Source organism: Macadamia integrifolia, chromosome 2 (genome assembly GCF_013358625.1).
Source record: "Macadamia integrifolia cultivar HAES 741 chromosome 2, SCU_Mint_v3, whole genome shotgun sequence".
Classification (NCBI taxonomy): Eukaryota; Viridiplantae; Streptophyta; class Magnoliopsida; order Proteales; family Proteaceae; genus Macadamia; species Macadamia integrifolia.
This window is the reverse complement of record NC_056558.1, coordinates 18,413,712-18,419,711: the sequence shown is the minus strand read 5'-3', so window position 1 is coordinate 18,419,711 and position 6,000 is coordinate 18,413,712. Positions and strand designations below refer to the sequence as shown.

Genomic DNA, 6,000 nt, shown 5'->3' with positions numbered 1-6,000 from the left:
TAGATCTAGAGTTGAAGATTACTCTCCCGGCACCGGAATGGCAAGATCTAGCTTCGGCGCCACTGAAATCCTTCCTTTCTTCCTCTTCCTTTCTTCTTCCCTTTCTTTTCTCTCTCCTCTTTACTTTTCTCACCAAACGTACGAGGGTAATAAATGGAAAGAAAAGAAATCATAAAGCCTTATATACTATTCCTAGTTAAGTGAATAGTGTTGGATGGGTCACTCAGGTGGGTGGGTGTACCCACCTGTCCTACCCACCTGAGAGCTAAGACTTGGGATTTTGACCGGGTTCGGACCTCGGCTCGAACCCCACCCCAGGCATACGATGTAGCATGCGTATATACCTTAAAATACAGATATAATACCTGTTTTATCCGTACATAGCCTTATGGTAGGTGCACGTACACGGTTTGGGCACTCCCGTCTCTTCTGGCACTGGCTCGGACTTGTCGGGCCAGCCGGTGTTTAAGGTCACCCGTGCCATCATAGCCCATAAGGAACCCGCTCTAACATCCTCTGGTTCGGTTCCTGCATGGTTAAACCGGTTCAACCGCGAAGTCAGACCGGGTTTAAGAAGCGGGGCATTACAATACAAATCCCAAATAGTGTGCTCTCAAATCCCAATTTTTAAGCCCGAAGACACCAACATAAACCCAACTCTCTCCTTCGAGTCCAGTTCCATTAAGAAATACTAAAAAATGAAATAACCAAACCCTAGATTAACCAAGGAAGAAGAACCCTAAATGCCCAAGAAGAAGAAGCCAAACCCTACATACCTTGGGAGAGATTCGCACGCCGGAGGGAAGAGGTTCGCACGCCAGTCAGCTTTCTACCTAAGAATCGCACGCCGGAGGGTATGATCGAGTTGCAGGTTATTGTCTTCTTCTTCTTCTTGTTCGACCCTATTTGAGTGAGTGAGGAGTGAGAAGGAGATGGGTTTAGAAGAAGAAATGAAAGGGAGAGCAATATTGTCCTCTCACAATAGGTGGGAGTGTTTTGGGTATATTGTAAAAAAACTAACAGATTTTCATTCACTTAACGCAGTCGGCTAACGACAGGGACCGATTTGGAATTTTTTTAATTTTTAGAGGGTGGCTATGACTTTTCAAAAAGTCCAAAGGGTGGCGTTGAATAAGGACCAAAGTTCAAGGGGTGGCAATATAATTTTCTCTAAAAACAAAAGAAAGAAAGAAAATAATGGAAATGGCGCATACACCATTCCCATTATTCTTACATAAATGAACATTGCATATCGATTCCAGGTTTATATTTTTACTCGGACTTTAGGTCTATCTAAATTATAGTCAACAATCATGGGAAACTATCACATTTACAATTTTCCCCATTTTTCACTCATCAAAAGTCCAACAATAGTCCTACCCACATAAATTTTCCTATTCCTACTGTTCTTCAAGACTTCACAAAGATAAAAAATTTCATAACAACATTTCGTTTCACTTGAAAACATAGGATCTCCTGATTTTTGTGGAAAATCTATCATGCTAATGAACCTCAAAAACATAGGATTCCTTTAATCAGTGGTAAATTTCTCAAAAAAACGTTTTTGTGAGAAAAATAATAATTAACATACCAACAAATCAATGTAAGTTAATGAAAAAAAAAAAATGCAAACATTTGGGACTAGATCAGCCTATGGGACTTCCTCTTACGCTTAACAAGAATTAAGCAATTGATGCCAGTGGCTCCTTTCAGTGGCAGATGGCAGTAACATACAAACATCACACTGCCCAGGTTTCAGAAGCATCAGTTAACACTGATTGGAATTTAGACAATACCATGTTCCTCGTCCACTATCACACAACAAACAGCCCTAGGTTTTCTGAAACCACTAAAAATTAAAGAAAAATAAAGTCTACAGCACTTCACTTGTCCACATATCAATAGCAGCGATGATTCATAGAACCACACAAAAACTCGAATATAACTTCAGGAGACAGATACGTACCAGTAGCAAAGAGTTTCGCAGCTTCTCCCAAGAGACGTTAATCGAACACCGTAGCAGCAGCAGTGATAGACCTGAACAGAATCGACAAGTTATAAGCGTTTTCTTACCAAAAAAGGGAAAGTGCATAACATATACATAGAATCTATTGCGCAGCATCTCCGGATATCAGTAGCAGCGGCAACAGAGAGAACGACGTAGGAACTCGCACGCAACTTTACAAGATATAAACTTACAAATATTAGAGACTTCCTCAGCTTCTCCCAACAGATCGAAATCAGCGACGTTAAACTCACCCAGTAGCAGATGCAGTCAAGGACGTGGTGGTTTGGCCAACAGAGAAGCTTTTTGTTCGCAAAAGGGAAAGTTCACCACACCTAGTCAGGGGGATAGAGATGAAAAGAAAGGAAGTCTGAAATCGACAAACTGTGTGTCTTTCGCAGGTAGTTGCCGGTGTATTTGTCAGGTATGTTAATTGTATCCATTTCTTTACAATTTTTAAATCAATGGTGTAGATTTTGCACCTCTAATCCAACGGTCCAAGGCATACTAGTATACCTTATACTTGGGTATCCTGCAAGCATAGCATGCTTGTCCTTTTCCCTTCTCCCTTTTCCCTTTTTCCTTTTTTCAAGGTGTTGTAACCACAAAAAATGAGTCAACCCTAGAGCTAAGGTCCTTTTAGCTGAGAAATGAGCCTCTATTAGAGATGAGAGATAAACTGGAACTTACCATAGCAAAAGGGGAAATCAAATAAAAATATCCTCTACTATGACTCTAGTGGCTAAGTCCAGACAGGTATCATCGCTATTAAGCACACAAGCTACAGATTGCCAATTTGAGAAAGAACCAAAGCAATGCAACTTTAGTTGTGCCGTTTGGTTTTTTTTTTTTTTTTTTTTTTGGGTGGAGGGAGGGGTGGGTAAATGGCATGTGCAAAACTACAAATATTATGTAGTAATTCTATGAGTTGGAAATATGGTAATTGAATTGGATTACGTCAGTGTCAATTTAACCCCAAATTCAATTTTATATATATGCATCATGTAGGTTCATTTTCTTTAACCCAATGGGCTAGCGCAGTTGGTGAGCAACGGACTTGGTACGAGCTATAAACTCGAACGTCCTAAGTTTAACCCCAGTATGATCCGGTCCATGTAGTTGTAAGGTTAGTATGGGCCCGCTGGACTAGTCAGACTAAAGGCGTGGATACCCATCATTGGCAAAAGAAAAAAAGATGAATCTTTTTTTCTTTCTATAGTCTTGAGTTTTTCAATGCATTTAGCTGAGATTTGACATGTGGACGAAGATCTTAGGATCTTTATGCCCACCAATTTTAGCTCTATCTAACTATTGCCATGTTATCCAACAAAAAAAAAAAAAAAAAAAAATTTCCATGTGACAAATATTTTATGTTGACTAGTAGAAGTTTCTTAGTTGACTCAACCAACAAAATAATTCTAATTAATTAAAGTAAAAAATATTATTAACGAATAAAATGTCATTAGTTAGGGAATTGAAATCAATATATGAGGCCATTATCTTGTGCCAAATTGCAAAAACACATGAAAGTTCCAAAATAAGTGCTTATCTAATACATTATTGTAAGTCGATGGATGTGCCGAATCTAATTTTGATACTTCAAATAGTGTGCTCTATCTAATATTTACATATTTACATAGCATGTAAAGGCAAAACTGTCGAATATAACCCAAAATCTACATCTCTACCAAAAGTCCAAGAATGGAATATTTTTTTTAATCATATTTAACCTAAATCTAAAGTTTGGTGCAAATATGAAACCAAAGTATTGCTAAATGAAATGACCAAATTACCGCTTATATTAATTAATTGGTCCCAAATTTTATATTATATTATGTTCTATCATTTTAAACCATTTCCTAAACAATGGTGCAAAAATGGTTTGATTTAGCCATTCTTTTACTAAAATTGTCCCTATCAAATTGCAGCCCATATTTGAATATATTTTTTGCCACATCACCACCAAATTTTTATATCATTGATATTTCATTTCAAGACCTTTCAAATGACATCTGAAATGTGAAAATCAGACTAAAGGATTGAGGGATATCATATTCAGAAATTTGATGTGAAAAATGACCTTTTAAGCCAATCCTGAGGCACCACGTGGCGCCTTTTTGAGGTGACCCAGCAGGCCTCTGTGGTACCAAGGGGGTTCCCGATAAATAGACCATTCCCCACCCTTTCTTAGTAACTTAAAGGGAAGGGGGACTCAAGCTGGTGAATTGGGACAGGGGAGGAAAGAGAAATGGTGATTAACCTTAGTCCCCCTATACTGATTCAGAGTTAAAAAGGTTAATCTGACATCCCTATTTCGCCATATAACCATCCCTTTGAAGATGCCTCTAAGTAAAAGAAAAAGACATCATGCTGTATTAAGAAACCTAGCCTGTGCTGTCAAAAATGAGACCTAGGCTCATTAAAAATCCAGCATATTTACATTATTTTATTAACATTGATGTCAAAAATAGCAATTTTGATCCTTTCTTAGTTTGTTGTGACTCTTCCCTATGCAGCAATTTTAGGATACACAGAAGTTGCACATTTAATGCACCATACCTTGATCTACCTGGCCAAGCCAACCACTAGAGGGAAGTGAATATGAAGGACTGGAAGCAGTTAGACCCACCTTTCGATCTGTGAGTCAACTCACAGCTTTCCTTAAGATCATTGGATCTCGCGAAGGAGCCAGGAACATACTGTAGGGTCATCCAACAAGAACACTTTTTAATTCTTTTTGAGAGAGAGAGAGAGAGGGAGAATAAATATAAATTCTTACCCTTCATCAAATATATATATATATATATAAACTCTTACCAAACAAGACTGATCTAGGATAAAGGGGCTGATAGAAATTGTAAAGCAAGGTTTTCTGGGCTGAACATCCTTCATGTCATAATCCAACACAGTAACATCAAATACAATAGCACCATTGTGTCTGAAACCAAGGCAAAAAGGAAAAGTTAAAACAAACCCCAAAGAAAAGCTAATACTTTTATCAAAGAAAAAAAGAGGAAAAGATGATTTGCATAGAAACTATTTTTTCTTTTAGAAATCCAAGTAAATAAGTTTTGCTTGATAACTTCTTTTAAGATTTTTGAAAGACAAGTTGATAAAAATCATCCACCAAAGAGAAACATTTCCCCGGATTATTAGGGGAAACAACCCTTGGGAAATAAGTAACATTCCCATGAGTTGAAAGGGTTTTCAAATTTTCAGGCTTCAAGTTCAGGAACTTATAAAGCAATAGAGTATCCATGCACGAACATCTTTCCCGAGCTAATGAGCCTGAAAATGCAGATGTCTTCTTCCTTCAAGAGATTTGTAGCTGAAAACTCAAGCCAGCCAGCTACTATGTCAACTCCACAATACAACCTACTTTTTAGTTTCACTGGCCATGCCCTGTTAGTGATTCTAAATCCTAGAATCATTTGAATGACCTATAGTGTATAGAATACAAGAATGAATAATGGAAATAAATCGATCACATACCTGTTGAGCGTGAATAAAGTCCCTAAATCAAGGTTGACGTTTGTACTACGAACTATAATGAAGAACCACGCAATATCGGTCCTTCTACTGAGATCTTTTGCAGCCTCTTACTAAGGGATCTTCTCTCTGTCTCTACACTAGCTCTGTGAGAAAGCAGTGCTCCCAAAATATTATTATGAAAAGTAATAGCTGCAGGGACCGTCAGTATTCTATATATAATAGAATCCATAAACCCTATTCCATTCCCACAATAGAATAGGGCTAGAAGTTTCCTAATTAGAGTGGTCCTTATTCTCTTGGACCCAATGGGTCAATCAATATCAGTTAAGCCCACATAAGAGTCCTAACAATCTCCCACTTGGGCTACACTAATACTGATGTCTTTCCATTGACATCTGGCCAAATAATCCCAAGATTGAATACCACTCAAAACAAACTTTGATTCAATCAATAATCTCTATTGTTGAACAATAATAGAAAATACACCTCAATATACGGTATAT

The 6,000-nt window shown here is 37.8% G+C and overlaps 1 long non-coding RNA gene across 2 annotated transcripts in view; it reads right to left on the bottom strand.

Moving 5' to 3' along the window:
• Nucleotides 1–2,392, bottom strand: part of LOC122088430 — a 6,907-nt gene extending 4,515 nt beyond the window's left edge. Inside the window, exons 1-4 of one of the 2 annotated variants that reach the window (XR_006143061.1) lie at nt 2,200–2,392; nt 1,967–2,037; nt 777–902; nt 484–528 (exon numbers count right to left, since the gene is read on the bottom strand). This is a non-coding gene — a long non-coding RNA (uncharacterized LOC122088430). Of the gene's footprint in view, nt 1–483; nt 529–776; nt 903–1,966; nt 2,038–2,199 lie in introns of those variants that run through there. The other variant, XR_006143060.1, reaches the window with a different exon arrangement.
• Nucleotides 2,393–6,000: the final 3,608 nt, after the last annotated feature.